The following is a 14,307-nucleotide window of genomic DNA, read 5'->3' as shown; positions in this document are numbered from 1 at the left end:
TATTTTTTTGTTATGATACATATTCTGAATATTTGGAGCAACTAGAAAAGACCAATTATTTCACACTATGAGAAATGTGTCACTGCACTGTTGTCATTAACAAAAAAAAGTGTACAGCTGTCAAACTAACGAGTTCAACTTCTCGAGGCTTAGCTAAATATATCGTGCTTTCATGCCACAAATTAAGTAAGGTACTCATTCAAGCTGTACAAGCTCAGATTAAGTTGTGCATGTCACTCAGATTTTGTTTACACTGATTTGTCTGCAGATAATATCATGGCAGAGTATTTCTGTACAATATGTGCATTCATTACCATATGCAAAATATCTGTACGTATTTTGTGTTTGTAATCACTTGTATACAACGTATTTGTTTTCCAAAGTAATCTGTAGCATTCAGACCATCTATGATGTTCGACAAATAATGTTTTGGGTTGGTAACACCGCCATTTAAACCACTCTTTGTATCACTTAGTGAGCCCAAATACTGGTGTTGCTGGAACCCTTCTTCTGGAATGTCCTCAAGTGAAATGTAGGTAATGAGTGAAGAAGTAAATAAACAAGGAAAGAGCACATGACTAATGTTACTTCATAACATGTTATACATTTTATTCTTACTGATTAGGTGAATCACATGTAGACACGTGTGCTAGTTTGACTGTTAAAATAGGACAGACTAATTTTCTTTAAATACTAATGACTGTGATTGGATTTATTTGTGGTTGGCTGTGATAATTATCATGTTCTTTATGCAGATGTAGTTCTGCAACAAAGCGTGTACTTTATAAAACAATATTGGAACAAACGAGAAATTGTACCTGATGTGTTATTAAATGTTTTGTTAAAGAATACCATTTTTTTCTTTGTTCATGTTTACTTCGTGAAGCAATTTTATGTTCAGCACGTACTTCTTTGCTCAATCTCACAGTACTCATGGGGTATTCTCATTTCCTTCGGTAGTTGTGTGGTGACAAGGTGATTATAGAAGAGGTCCAGCTTACACGTTTAAACAGAACATAATGTGCATTAGTCTCAAAGCATCGCTTTGTTGTTTTGTTATGAAAGTGAAGAATGGCAATAATTGTTTTCTCAGCCTCTTAGCTTACCTTGAGCTGGGTGCTGGTTGAAGAATAAACGCAATTTTACGTGATTTGAATGATTTCTTACAAACTATTATTGATTACACAAACATTTCACGTTATAATTATGAAGATAATACTAATATGCAAGATGCATTGATGCAAAAACTATTTATTCTCTACACATATACATCACTATGATCTGAATCTGGTGTGACACCTGGCACTACTTTACGCTTCATCTTCTTTCTTGTTTCGCATAGTGTGAGACAACTCTGTCTCATTGTACTCAGTGGAAAGCTCAGTTACATTGTTTGAGTGGGCTGTGAGATAAAATACAGGTACCTGGGTGCACTAGTACCTTAGGTAAATGCTGCTATATATATATATCTGTGAACACTGCTTGCCCAACACGACTAAATCTGTAGTGAAATCGATCAAACGAGAACATATACGTGGCTGCTTTTAACAGCTTAACAATCATTAGTCAGTCATTCTAAGATGCAGAAGTGCAGTCGGGCAGTTTTTTTAGCGGGGAGGGGTGGGTAGGGGGGGGGGCTGTTTAACAATACATTTTGGTATACCCATGCGTGCGTTTGTATGCTTGCGTGTATATATACACACACAAAACTGAACATGTTTGGAGGACGTGGGGAGAGGTGCTCAGATGTCATCACTGCAAAGAACAAGAACATACATGTCATGGCACAGCTCTGGTTCAGCACTTTGGTAATGTATGATCCATTGTTTACTTGTTTCATGAAGTATAACTAAGTGAATCAAAGGGACAGCATAATAAGCCAACAACCAGAAATATGAATTCAATCTTCACTGCAAACCACTATTGTAGTAATAACTCAATGTAATTGCTTTATGTAAGTACTATATATTTGAAAAGGTCTGACAAGCATCTATGTATAAAAAGTAACTAAATAAATTGCAAGGAGTTACATGCGTAGGCAACTTTCACTTAATTACTCGATCAAACTTACATTAATATAGAACATCTTTATGCACAGGCAAAACTGCAGGCATGGCGAGAAATATTTTGTGTTCCTGGTAGAGTAGAATTTTTACTTATTCTGTTCAGAAAGAAGTGCCCTAGATCAATCCACCAGTAGAGCTACGGGACAGCATTGGACGCCAAGGGTGTAGGAAGACATTCTTTACAAAAAAAAAGGGGGGGGGGGGGGGGGAGGGCACCTTCTTGAACTGAAGTGCTGACTGGGCAGGCAGGTGGGGTCAAGTGTCAATTTGTGCTCTGCATGCCCCAGTCAAAACAAAATTTCTGGAGGCAGGAGGCACGAGCTAGGTGTAGCACTGTCGAGTGCATATTCTGAAGGTTGGAGGCTTCAGTCCCTGCTAGTGGCAAGATTTTTTTTCCGGCTACTTTACTTTCTTCACATCAGTGTAGCAATTATGACGCATTTGAAACTCTACATTTAACGTTTCTAGTACTTTATTTTGCCTCATTGTCTGGTGGCTTTTATTAGGGTGTTGTCAAAAAAAGAAATTAGCCCCGAAGGATTTCTTGTTTTATTGATTGCATATTTGGCTCAATGGGAAGCCAATGCGCCCCGCCATTGTTGTCTATTGACTAAGGCACTCGGTTGCTGATCCGCAGGTCGCGGGATTGAATCCCGGCAGCGGCGGCTTCATTTTTGATGGAGGCGAAAATGCTGTAGGCCTGTGTGCTCAGATTCAGGTGCACGTTAAATAACCCCAGTTGGTCGAAATTTCTCGACACCTCCACTACAGCGTCTCTCATATAGATATGGTGGTTTTTGGATGTTAGGGACGTTAAACTGCACTTATCGACATTATCATGGGGAGCCAATGCAGACATGGTGAACAGTTCATCGCCTCTGTAGGTGTTTTCAGCTCGCATTGAGCCTGCCACTTTCAAATCACCATCTGTCACAATGAGCACGTTGCAAAGAACTATCTGCATTGCCACAACAGTGTTGTCTGTTTTTTGTGTCAATTTGAGTGAATCGTTCTAGGTAGAGGGAATATCTAAAGTTATTGCCAAAAATTATGGGGAATGTTTTCCTTTATGCTGTGTAGTTTACTTTGTCAAGCGTATTGGGTGTGTCTACCAATAAGACTCGGTGTGAGTCGGACAATTGTACTATTCTTAGTGATCAGTATCCATGACGATCTTTCCTTGAGAAACCAGTTTGGTAGGAAGTTGCATAGAGCACAATAAATGAAGGTCTGCAATAGGCATTGATGTAGTCGGTTTTCTGTCCAGAGAACTGGAGCCAGCCAGAGTCTCGGGGATGCCCCGCCGCGGTGGTCTAGTGGCTAAGGTACTCGGCTGCTGACCCGCAGGTCACGGGTTTGATTCCCGGCTGCGGCGGCTGCATTTCCGATGGAGGCGGAAATGTTGTAGGCCCGTGTACTCAGATTTGGGTGCACGTTAAAGAACCCCAGGTGGTCAAAATTTCCGGAGCCCTCCACTACGGCGTCTCTCATAATCAAATGGTGGTTTTGGGACGTTAAACCCCACAAATCAATCAATCAGAGTCTCGGGGAGATGTCGATGAGAGGAGCCCGGAGCTGTTAACAGTATCTTTTATTTTCAATATTTACAGGTAGCATGTTACATGATGGTGGTAGCATTGAAGCTCTCGATGGAAGCATGATGGGAGCTTCTCGGAGCTTGTGAGAGCTTGTCGGGAGCGCCCCGGCGCTTGCTTTTTATGTCCTGGCCTTCTTAGGCTTCCCTAAGAGGAAAAAAAAACAATTTAAGCCAGGACTGTTCAATGAATTTTGTCATCTTCACTTCCACCCCCGAAAGGAGAAGATGAAACGCTACTTCTTCCCAACCCACGAAAGGGGGAAGAGGTACGCACAGTTCAGCCCATGGCGACGGAGAAATCACTGCACACCACGTGCGACACAGCACCACACAGAGACGTTGAGGTGTTTGCCGGCTATTGAGTTCTACGGCATTTCATCTGATTCTGCCTGCATGAGTTGCTTGACAGGGTATGCACGGCGTATATACGAGTATGCACGGCGGGTATGCACGGCGTATATTTGTATATGTATAGTTTTTGCAGCTTCGCTATTATGTGTAACATTGTCAAATGCCGACATGAAACCAAGTTTAAGGATAACTTCGATATCTGCAGTGCCGCGGGCATTGTTCAGTTCAGTTTGTATAACAATGTTGTGTCTGGACCAAATTGGCCCTAACCTGATCATAGTATGCAGGTACAGATTCCTGTCCCAATGTCACTTGAATCTACGTATGATAGCTTTTAGCTTGATGTGCATTTCAGCATGTCAATTAAACAACATCTAGTCGATTTGAATGTAGTCCGTTATGTGAGCATTACATGATAAATAAGCCGCGTGCCTGTGCACGTTGTTAGTGAAATGGGCTCGATATTATCTAGTTGGCCCTCCTTTTTTCGCTTTGGGATTTTTAGCATGTGTGCAATTTAGCAATCATGTAAGCAGCTGTCCTTGCCAGATTTCAATCAAATACCCTGTAGAAGTCATAATAGAATCCTCGAAAAGATTTTTCTACTTCTAGGTAATGATTATGAGGGGCTCTGCGTGGATCGCGTGCGAAACCTAAGAAGCAATAACCTGTCAATCCTCAATAATCGAACTTTCTATAGGTGCCTCTATTTCTGCTCTGTTGTACATAGTATTGTGCCTTGGTTGTACAGCAAAAGTATCATGACTGTTTTTCTAAGAGTGTCATTAATGTTCAGAAGTAAAAAAGATCTTGTGTATCTGTGCATTTTATGTGGGCAGGGTAAGAGAACATGAATCTCAGTTGCTCACTGGCTTGCACAGCTAGGTGAAATAAACAAGATAGAATGACAATTTGTTGCTCTAACTTCTAATAATAAAAGTCACTACACCGGATTATCCCACTTGTTCCACTTTTCTCAGAAGTTCATATGTCTTTCAGTGAAATAGGACAGCCGAGCACAGTGACAATAATTTTAGCAGGCACATGGTCTTTGCTATGGCCACACATTTATGACGCAAGGTTGAACTGAGCTGTAACACAAGTGTGCCTTATGAAAATTCTACAACTTGCAGCTTTTTAGCATCATGTGTTTGTTACTAACAGCGTATATTTTGCTATTCTAGCAGGAAAGGGAGCATATAGTTTGTGCAAGTAAGCGTTTTTTTGACAGCGCAGAGCCAACCGGTGTCGTAGCGAGAAAATTTTTTTCGAAGAGTCGGGTGGAGGGTGGTTCCACCATACTGTATGCGTGTTTGCGTGTGCTTTCATGTATGAGCGTACAGGCATGTGCAGGATTCCCCATCAGGGAGACCAAAAGTTCAGTGCAGCACCCGCCACTTAGCTGACTAGGGGGCTCCCCGCACCCCTCTCCCCACCGTGAGCACGCCTATGTGTGCGCGTATATTATACGTGCGCGTGTATATATACGCATACCAAATTGATAAAGAATTTGTACTGTTTTTATTGTGCACTAATGATATGTTTTTATTTGTTAACTGTTTTCCTATTCTCTTGGCCACACGCCAAGCAGGTTTGGCTACGGACTTAACCGCCTCTCGGTAGCTTTTTTTTTTAGTTGCCCTTCATCTGTGAAAATGCACATGGTGCAAATAAATATGTGATTTGATTAGTTTTCTTTTAGGGGGGGGGGGGTGTCGAACTTTTATAGCAACCCTTTTGGCTATGTACTTGAGGCTAAAGGTATGCAGGGGTCCGCCGTTACTTTATGGTGCTCTACCACCCTGATCCGGCACTGCACACATAGGCGTGAGCAGGGTCCCCTTCACAGAGGGGGCAGGGGGGACAGGCTCATTGTACCGCCCCCATTCCCAAATTAAGTCAGTGTACGAGACAGACATTGCACCCACCCTTTCAGGTAACAAAGGGGGGTGGCCATGCCCTTCCAAACCGTACCCCCCCCCCCCCCCGCCCCTGTGCAAACGCCTATGACTGGGCACATCTATGACATAAAGAGCTTGAAATTTTATTCGTGACCTATGCGTCCGCACCTCGTGAATGATGGCGTCATCGTTGACAGTGAGCAAGAATGTTGCCACGGCCGGCTACCTTAATCGTCTGGTTACATGCGTGTGCGGGGACGCCGCCTTTGGTCTAGTCGACGCACTCATACCTTCAAACGCTTCCGTGATACCCCGGGTGTGATCTAGCGAAGATAGGTTGATTGATATGCCACGAGATGTGGCAGAAATAACTGAATGTGAACTATTTCACAAGTTGCTAATCCTCTTTGTGCAGCATTTCAGGCGTCCGTGAGCGCAAACATGCCATTTGTGTTGCTGCAGAACAGAACGTAGCAGGGATAATGCTTTGCATACGCCACAACACTGAAAATTGGACTCACATGGGAAAAAAGGGTAAGTTTGTGTCGTCCGCTAGTATTACTCACCGCCATAGAACTCTTCTTCGCTGCCAATTGGCTCTCCCTTATCGTCACCAGCACTTCGGAAACGCCACGCCATCCAATCAACATGCTCACGCCAGCCACTCCGAAAAGTCTCACCGAGAACGGCCGCCGCCACCGGACCGGTCAAAAAGAAAAAAACAGAACGGTATACGAGAGACAGAATGGTCGTAGCGCGGAGGGTGGACTCGCTCGCTGGATTCCGTGCCGACCGGTTGTGCCCTCGCAATCTCCGACGTCAGCGTATCTCTGGCCGACTGGGCTCGCCTTACGTCATCTCCTGACGCCGACCTCCGACGACAGTGTAGCTCTGACCGACTAGACTTGCTCTACACCATCTCCTAACGCCGACAAGAGCTCTCGCAAGTGGTGCTCCGTCCTCAGACTCCTGTGACTGTGTTTCCATCTTTCCTCTCTCTCCTATTCTCTCGATATGTCATCGCTCTCTGGCTTACCTCATCTCTCTTTCTCTCTCTCTAGACCTTTATTTCTATCCTTTTAATCCCTCCTCACCCCCATTCCTTGTGAGCTACTGTTGAGGTGTTGCTCCCGGAAGCAGACAGTTACGGGGCTCACTTTTCTTTTCCTTTATCTCCTAGAACCACTTTGTGTGTGTTTAGCGCGGAGAGGCCTCAAAGACTCATGGACAGCCGTTCAGATGTTTTCCTTGTGATGTTCGGAAGTGCCTTTTTTAGGGCCTGTAAATAGTGCAAATAAATCCAGTGTACTCTTACCGAACAGGGATTTGCCTGATCGACATCTTGTACAAGGAATTCACTACACATGATGCTTTGTTTCGACATCCAACGCTTCGTATTCATGAAACCAGAATTCCACTCATCCTTCGTCTGCAGGTACAAAGTCATCGGGACGCCGTACGACTCTGCAGTCGCACTTCAGCGGGCATAATGGAGCATTTGAAATATTGTGTAGTAGTAAAGTGTGTTCTCTTTAAGTCATCCTCATATCAGTGTCCAAGCAGCTAGCGCAGCGTTTGTCTTGCGCCTGCGTTCAGAGCGCTCACCCTTGCTTCTCGAGCTGTGCCGCGATTTCTTCTGTGAACTCTTTTATCAGGTGATCGCCATTTTCTCCTTCATTCACAATTTTTTTTTTACTTTCCAGTTCGCGTGAACACCAGAGCAGTGGATTATAGTAGAGCTGTCCGCAACATCTGGACGCAAAAGAGACTAGAGTAATGCCGACGCGTGGTATAATCTGCCTTTGCTTTTAAAAAATTGGGCCGGCTAGTTTGTCTCTACATTTTAGCCTTTACAGAGCTGCTGGTCTTTCGAAGGACTTAAAGGTGGCCCAAAAACATTTTCCTCGAGGGAACAGAATCAGTCAGCCTGCTTGAGTTAATTAATGCGCCCCGCAAACCGGCCTATAGCCTGCAACCCTTCAGCTGCGTTTGACAGCTAGCGGATAGCGGGGAGCTTTTCTTCTGGCTGCTGAGACCGGCTCGCTGTTGCTCAGCGCAAGTGAAATATGGCCCTCTAACTTAAACTCCATCATATTTTGACCAGGACTTAGCTCGACGAAATCTACTTCCGACGGGTTTACGAGGCACCACTCTGCGCAATGTCCTTTGCAATCCGACTCGCCATTCCAAGGAGTCAAGTCACGCGAAAATGAAATAATGCGAAATATGGGTTCGAGAGAAAGAAGTAGTAACACCTGTAGATGGCGCCTGTCTTAAAATTTATTTTCGCCAAATGGCTCGGATAATTCGTCAAAAAGAAAAAGTAATGGACGAGAAAATATCAGACGAAACATAAAACCGACACTCACTTTTGGAGTTCCAATAAGGAAAAAATGAAAGTTTCATTTGAAATCCCGTTTCCCGTGCAGCGCTTTGAGTAGAGCCAAACTAATGCCAAATACATCGTATAGAGTGCATACTTTTGTCTGTTCGAGAAACGTGACGGTAGTTTTGTTAAAATACAACGAGTTAAAAAGGAGAAAACACCCAGTTCTTGACCCATACCTTGAAACAGTCTTTCTCGTGGAAAGAGAGATTGATGCTGAAGACAAAAGCACCTTTCCAATTGCGGCGCAATTCGAGTTTATGAATAATCTCTACCGACACCATCAGTGTACTCCGTGTTTTTTTTTCATTTTCATGCGTGGTTCTACCTTTCTAATTTTTACGTATTCTGGCCAGGCGAAATAGGGCACAGCCACCAAAACTAAAGCCACATATTATACTTAATAAGTTTCCAATGTTTTTTTTTTAAGGATTAAGCTTCATGCCACCGTTGCCTACAGGGAATTGTTTTACTGTTCAAATTTCAGTGAAAGGAAGTTGCTCAGCCTGAGTATCGGCGTGCGTGAAATTGTAGGGCTGTGGGCTGCGTTATCTAAAAGCTAGTCATGATGCCACTGAAAGAACGTTTCTATTATTTTATTGCGACGCGAATTATATGGACACTTGGCTAATGTTTGCCATCACGATCAGCATTGCCGTGACGCCCCGTGTGTGTGTGTGCATGTGTGTGTGCGTGTGTGTGTGTGCGTGTGTGTGCGTGTGTGTGTGTGTGTTTTTGTGTGTGTGCGTGTGTGTGTGCGTGTGTGTGTTTGTGTGTGTGTGTTTGTGTGTGTGTGTTTGTGTGTGTGTGTGCGTTTGTGTGCGTGTGTGTGCGTGTGTGTGTGTGTGCGCGTGTGCATGTGTGTGTTTGTGTGTGTGTGCGTGTGTGTGTGTGTGTGTGTGTGCGTGTGTGTGTGTGTGTGTGTAAGTGTGCGTGTGTATGTGTGTTTGTATAGTGGTGAGGTTTATTAAACTAGCGAAGCCGCAAGAAGGTCGGGACGGAAAAGCACAATACGGCAAGGCTAAAGGTGGCGGAGGTTCTCGTGCAATCATAACGTGGGGTTTTCTTCCTCTATCGCAGCACATACACGTTGGTTATATATATATATATATATATATATATATATATATATATATATATATATATATATATATATATATATACGACGCCTAGGGGATAGCGATCGACGACGATGTGGTGGAAAACAAGCACTTTCTGAGCGGTGATCCGAGTTGGAGTGCCTGAGTTCAGATGCACATGTGGTGGCACGTTGCAGAACGTAGGTGTAGGCAGGAGTTCCGAGGGAGGTGTACGCAGGTTTCCGCGCGCGATATGGCCAGCGATGTCACATGCAAAAGGGCGGTTGTCATGGTTGTGCCGCTCATAAGATGGACGGAAGAAGCGTGGCGGATGGGGTGGTTCCGATATATAGCCTATGCGGAGGGGTGAGCACGACTGCAGCTGCGAAGCTGAGAGGTGGACATCGAGCAGGCGGTGCCACTCGAGAGAGGAGACGGTATGGAAGAGTACGGGCTCGAACTGCAGGAAGGGCATCACAAATTTATGTGCGATGTCGCCTGCTGCAGTGTCGGAGGCAGGCTTGCCGTGAGTGCGTCGCTATGAGACAGCAAGGAAAGCTGTCGGGTCACTTCCCCTCTGATAGAGTCCTTGATCTGATTGAACTAGTGTTACCTGGCGAACGTTGCCATTTGTGACTGTGACGACCGATATCGAATCTGGTGGGGGACATTTGGCGAGGTGACGGGACGCTAACGGCGCTATTCGTCAAAGCTCTAGCACAGGCCTTCGAAGACGGCCACAGTGTCGGACTTTTCGCCAGCAACATCTGGAATGCACCCTCATCGATACCCTTATGAATGTGTCGGATGTTCCTGTTTTCAGGCATTGATGGGTTAATCCGCCTGCAGAGGTCGAGCACATCCTCAATATAACTGGGAAATCTTTCGCCAGGCCACTGTGCTTGGTGGCATAGACGCGGGTCAGCGCGGAGCTTGGGGACCTATGGTCGACCGAATGCTTCTGTCCCGAGAGTCTTGAAGACTGACCAATTGGCGATGGCGGATTCACGGTTGGTGAACCAAAATTTAGCTGGACGTCAGCCAAGTAAAAAATTCACCCCGTATCAGCATGTTACACCGCAAATGTCGTCGAAAGACGATAGACTTGCGTCTGGACAGAGTGAACAAAGCGTTTATTTGATGTTCTGCGCAAGAAAATCGGTTAATGGTATTCTGGAGGCACTGCGTTAGGGTGCCTACAGCGTGCGGCGGAGGCGATAGAGCGCATCAAGTCACGTCACACGTGAGACATGAGCGCTATCTGGCAGTTATCCTGGAAAATGGGGCGCGCGCCGTGCTCGCCCGTCTCTTACATGATAAGGTGTAGAACGCAAGGCAATGGGTAGGTGCCACGACCGTGTCGTCTTCGCAAAGCGTTGGAAAAACTTGCCCGTTTCGTGCAAGCGTTGCATAGCCAGATAAAAGCTACGATCCTTTAAATTACTTATGTATGCCTTCTCTAATAAAAGATACACACACAGAATATTGACGTATTGTTATAGTGTCTCAGATATGCGCAATAATTGTTTTTTAATTGACCATCACACAAGTATGAACACTGAATCTTTAGCAATATTAGCGGGCGCTGCGGATGGGGTCAGCCGTTCGGAGTATGGTTTGGTCACTTTGGTGCCGTTTAGGGTACAGTTAAGGGTGGACAAACAGACAATTGTACAAGCATACAGACAGACAGACATACAGACCAAAATTTTTGCGTCGAAGATCCCCAAGAAAGACTATCATCTTTAAAAATAACGTAGCCGAGCTTAGAGTCATCGTCCCACTTGTTGCTTGCGCTTACGCGTTTGTGTGTTTGCGCTTACGCGCGTGCGCGCGCGCGCGCGCGTGTGTGTGTGTGTGTGTGTGTGTGTGTGTGTGTGTGTGTGTGTGTGTGTGTGTGTGTGCGTGCGTGCGTGTGTGTGTGTGTGTGTGTGTGTGTGTGTGTGTGTGTGTGTGTGTGTGTGTGTGTGTGTGTGTGTGCGTGCGTGCGTGCCGAAGATGGCATCAAAGGAGAGCCAGTCTTCGACGTCTTGCTCACCACAGCCGCTGTAGTTGGGCTGGTCCTGTTGATGGGTAGCGCCGGTGGTGCTTGCTGGGTGGCGACTGCGTTAGTCATGTTACCTGGTGGTGTCTCAGCCAACTTGCGAGAGTGAAGCTCCAGGTCTGTTTGGGGATCTCAGAAACCTCCACCAAATGTGTTGAGATTTGTTGAACTACCAAATTCGCAATCAGGTTGCAACGGAAAGAACGATACGGCAAGGCTGGCAAAGGTTCTCGCGCAATCAGAATGTGAGTTTTTCTTCCTCTTTCTCATGCACATTCACGTTTGTGCACCACTGCATTATATAAATGACACACAGAAAAATAAATTTGAAGAATCTTTCTTCGACGCATGGATTGAAATGGGCGACGTCTTCTCGCTCCACACCACGGGGCGTTAGACAGCTCGGTCATGAAAGCGAACGTTCATCAAAACACTAACGGCGAGTTATTTATATACACCATTTACGGCTGGTGGTAAGCGAATCCTGGGAGCTTTTCAGTATGTTATCTGCCTTATTTGCGAGATGTCGAGAAGTGCGCTTGAAAGGTTGATGACACACTTGTTGCGATGCTTGTGCAATTCTCTTTGCGGTGATTTTATGTGTACTTTGCTCTATGGGGTGTGGTCGCCTGTGTGCGCGATCTCACCTCGTGATGGGGCAGGTTTGTGCGTCTTGTGCTTTCACCGGAAAGACTGCGTTGGTGTTCCAGAACACACGAGTGTCACATGGCCTGCTGAAGGGGCTCCGTTTGCGAAAGGCGCACGCTGTTCAAACACAACGAAGTTAGAAATTTCAGAATTGCTAGTTCGCGCTCATCCTGTGTATACCTGTGCGTTCGTTTCGTACGTCTCTTTTTGTGTTTGAGCAGCGCACTGCCCGTTTCGAACTACTTGCAGCTCTTTGCGTGAAGTTTCAAATTGTTGCTTTGGCCAAGCAGCTACACTGTGACTTTTTTTTTTGCTGTTCGCGAAAGCAGAACTTTCGACAAAGGCAAACGAAGCTATGAAAATGTGGTAACCCTATTGAAAAAAACGTCCACCATAGGCATGGTGGATTACACCATCCACCATTTTGGTGGGACATGACGTATGGTGATGTATGGTGGCGTATGGTGGCGTATGGTGGCGCATAGTGGCGTATGGTGGAGCGGATGGTGGATGGTGTGCTTCAGCCGGCCTGCAATGCTGGAGTGCGAAGCAGCTTCAGAACCACCGGGACGAGCTGTCACTAAAGAGATATTAAAAATAATTGTATAAAAAACAATGTAGAGTGCACCCATAAAAACAACATCCGGCAGCGCGAAATCGAACGCGTCGCCTTTGGGTTCCCAACTAAGCACACTAACCATTGCGCCACACCGACAGATGGCACCGTCGGTGTTAAAGAAAGAGTCAACTCACAAACTTACTGTTTAACTTCAGTTCTGTTTGTCGCTTACTTGAGATGGACGGGATCTCCATCTTCTACTAAAATTTGCACATTTGATAAACACAAACAACTGCTGCCTGTAACGATTGCCACTTTGATTGATTACCACTTCAACTGCCACTTTAATGTTTTTGTTAGAACTTACAACCGCAAGAAAAAACAACTCAGTTGACGGAGAAGCAGGTAGAGTTTATTGGCGGTTTCTGCCAAGTTTAATATCCGTTTCTCGCTCATTCCAAAGGGCGAGATCTGTTCAGGCTTTATGAAGCTTCTACGCTTATTCGATAGATACGCCCACAGAATTGATTGTGATGTTTTTCTCGCAACGCAGAGTGCAGTCGTCCCAGCGCACCGCTGTTGCTCTGTAGTTAAGAGAATCTACATAACGGCTTGGCCAAAACAAATGCAGTGTGCCGGAAACATTATGCTATCATATTGATTCAGTAAGCATACGAATTGACGAGTCTGTGTTCTCACATAAGAGCCCGTGAAGTGCCGGCGAGTGCGGCCGGCGGCTGTAGGTAAGGTGAGGCGTACATTTGGTGGAATTGCTGCAAGCACGTCGTATCGGTGTTTGTCGCTTCTTGAGTGGACACCATACTCTCTTAGGCAAAAGGGTGTCAAAAGGGTGTGCGGTTCGTCCTTTTGTGGACTAATGGGGCAGCCACAATCATTATTCACTTTAAGGACTAACGGCACTAGGTCTAAGAGTTAGTCACCACAGAGGAGCTCCAAGGACTAACATTTAGTCCTCACATTTACAGCTCAGTGAGTAACCGTTAGTCTCACAATTCACATCAAAAGACTAACATCTTGTCCTCACATTTGCACATTATAGAGCAGCTGTTAATCCCCGCATTTACACCTTACCGGGCAACCATTCGTTCTCACAGTTGCACCTCGCTGCACCTGGTTGATCCACTCAAATACTCCAATCAAATGAACTTTTTAACCCCAGTTCAAACATTGTTTTCTGTTTATTTTCCGCCAGGCTTGATACTTTTTTCGCGTGTTTTTCTGCGCAGGAAGCGACAAATTGTGCAAAAAAGAACACGCAAAAAGTAGTTAACCACCTAAGTGTAACTGTTTTCACAGTCACGGCAACAACAAAAGACAAAAGTGAGACATCGAAATCTTTTATTTTTCTACATACACATGAAGTTTCTCCATTTTTCTAAGTGAATGCATGGTCAAGTGTACAAGTTCAATCTCGTTGTCACATCTTGTTCACTCCTTGTGGAGCTCCTCCGACGGAAGCGATAGATGGTAGGCATTGCAGACGCCAGCGCGCGCAGCCTTCACCCTTTTGTGTTCCCACGGCTGCACGTACAATAATATAGTAAAAATAGTTAGACACACGTGGCACAAGATGACGATGCACGCGTATGACAAGTATGTGCACGTTAATAAAAAAGCGTGCGTGTAAAATATAACACACAAATAACTTTACCTTC

At 45.2% G+C, this 14,307-nt stretch overlaps 1 protein-coding gene and 1 long non-coding RNA gene across 2 annotated transcripts in view; one reads left to right on the top strand and one right to left on the bottom strand.

The window, feature by feature from the left end:
- The window catches only part of LOC119162276 (phosrestin-2-like), an 838,310-nt gene that overhangs the window by 541,399 nt on the left and 282,604 nt on the right, over positions 1-14,307 (top strand). The window lies entirely within an intron of this gene.
- On the bottom strand, positions 3,622-6,902 carry LOC142777141 (uncharacterized). The gene is made up of 2 exons (XR_012887941.1): positions 6,482-6,902; positions 3,622-3,808 (listed from the first exon to the last, which is right to left on the bottom strand). It is a non-coding gene; the product is annotated as an uncharacterized LOC142777141 (long non-coding RNA).

This window comes from Rhipicephalus microplus, chromosome X (genome assembly GCF_043290135.1).
Source record: "Rhipicephalus microplus isolate Deutch F79 chromosome X, USDA_Rmic, whole genome shotgun sequence".
Classification (NCBI taxonomy): domain Eukaryota; kingdom Metazoa; phylum Arthropoda; class Arachnida; order Ixodida; family Ixodidae; genus Rhipicephalus; species Rhipicephalus microplus.
Note: the sequence above shows the minus strand (reverse complement) of the source record. Positions and strands in the feature narration are given on the sequence as shown.